Here is a 753-nt window from a genome sequence, read left to right as displayed (position 1 = left end):
AAGTCAGCAGGCAGCCGGCAGCTGGCAGCCATTTTGTGCTCTTCTCCGCTCCTGCTCCTGCTCCTGCTCCTTTCCCCTCCCCTCTCCCCACCTAACAGCTGATTGGCGCTGGTCTGAACACTTCCTAGGCAGCTTTTAAAACAAGTATGCATGTTTCTACACAAGCAGGTTTCAACTCAAACGGAGCACCTTTTCACCCAAGCACTAACCCCAAAGAAACAGCTTTTAAACTAAATTTTACATTTTAAACCGACAATACCAGGCAGTCCCAGGTCTCTCTCCCAGCTCTCTAACTGCTTGGACTAGCAAGGAAGCAGACAAGCAGCCTCTTCACTAACTGAAAGTTTGAATTTCCCCGCTTTCCCTGCCTTCCCTGCATATTAGGCATGCTAATATCTGTGCACTGGAGGATTGTGGGAGGAACATCCAGCCCCTGATGGGGGTCCTGTGGGGCACCCCAAAACACTGAGTAGCTCTCTTGGCCTCTTTTGGGACTGGGGCTGTGCAGCCCTGTTCTGATCAGGAGGTGCAGCCGGAGGTCACCATGCCTTTGGGGGACAGGCCACAGAAAGGGGCAGGTGGTTTAGGGGACATTCCAACTCATACCTGGCAGGGGAGATACCATTGTTGTAAAAGTGGTTTTCCCAGGGTAAGGCTCATCTATTGCACTTTGGATGTGCTGATCCCTGTGATTTCCCCAAATATGGGAAAAACAACTGCCTAAGTGGGGGACTGTGTTTGTGGTTTCCCCTG

The 753-nt window shown here is 51.4% G+C and overlaps 1 pseudogene; it reads left to right on the top strand.

The window, feature by feature from the left end:
* Positions 1–598: 598 nt before the first annotated feature.
* On the top strand, positions 599–753 carry LOC140705105 (U1 spliceosomal RNA; annotated as a pseudogene).

This window comes from Pogona vitticeps, chromosome 2, assembly GCF_051106095.1.
Source record: "Pogona vitticeps strain Pit_001003342236 chromosome 2, PviZW2.1, whole genome shotgun sequence".
Lineage (NCBI taxonomy): Eukaryota > Metazoa > Chordata > Lepidosauria > Squamata > Agamidae > Pogona > Pogona vitticeps.
Note: the sequence above shows the minus strand (reverse complement) of the source record. Positions and strands in the feature narration are given on the sequence as shown.